The sequence below is a fragment of the Lutjanus erythropterus genome, chromosome 5, assembly GCF_056507025.1.
Source record: "Lutjanus erythropterus isolate fLutEry1 chromosome 5, fLutEry1.hap2, whole genome shotgun sequence".
NCBI lineage: Eukaryota > Metazoa > Chordata > Actinopteri > Lutjaniformes > Lutjanidae > Lutjanus > Lutjanus erythropterus.
Window position 1 is genome coordinate 25,439,255 of NC_139321.1, and position 853 is coordinate 25,440,107.

The following is an 853-nucleotide window of genomic DNA, read 5'->3' on the forward strand; positions in this document are numbered from 1 at the left end:
TAGTGTATTTATGTGAGCACTGCATTTTGTATATCGGGGAAGGAAAACAAAAAGTAAAAATGTAAAATAACTGTATCAGGCTGTTAAAACAACCAGAAATGTAGCAATGATCTATATTGATGCAATAAATTATATATAAATTACATTTGAAAAATTAAACGCAAGATAATTAAAATAAGTTTTGAGCTGTTTCTCAACTCTCAGCAGAGTTGCTTGTCTTATTTTTGATGGGAGTTTGTGTCAGGCCCTCGGTGCATAACATGAAAAGCTGCTCCACCATGAGTTTTGTAAGTCATCTTTGGTACAAGGAGCGAGCCAGAGTTAAACGACGGGAACAGTTTGAAACACACTCAGATAAACAGTCAGAGAGGTATGAAGGTGCTGAACCATTTAGTGCCTGAAACATTAGTAAAATAATTTTAAAATGAATCTTCAACACTACGGGCAGCGAGTGTAATGGTGCTAGTAGTGCTGTAACATGTTCTCCTTTAATGGTTTTTATTGAAATTCTTGCTGCTGCATTTTGAACAAGTTGCAGCCTATCAGTGATTTGTTTAGGTAATGCAGTATAGAGCGTATTACCGTAATCTACACAATGGATCAGCTCTTTCTGCCACCTTTCTTTATTAAGAAGGGTAACAAGCAGAACCATATGGGAGCAAACACTTTAACTCCAGATTTTAAAAAGGGGTGTTTCCAACTACATGCTATTTTTGTCTACACTGATCAGATAAAAGTGCTGTTAGAGAAAATTGCATGTAGAGCCCAATTTAATTCACTGGAACACTCCTTCATAATGACGCTATGCTGCTTTTCCAGATGAGAGTTAGTAAAAATCACTGTATGAGAGTTT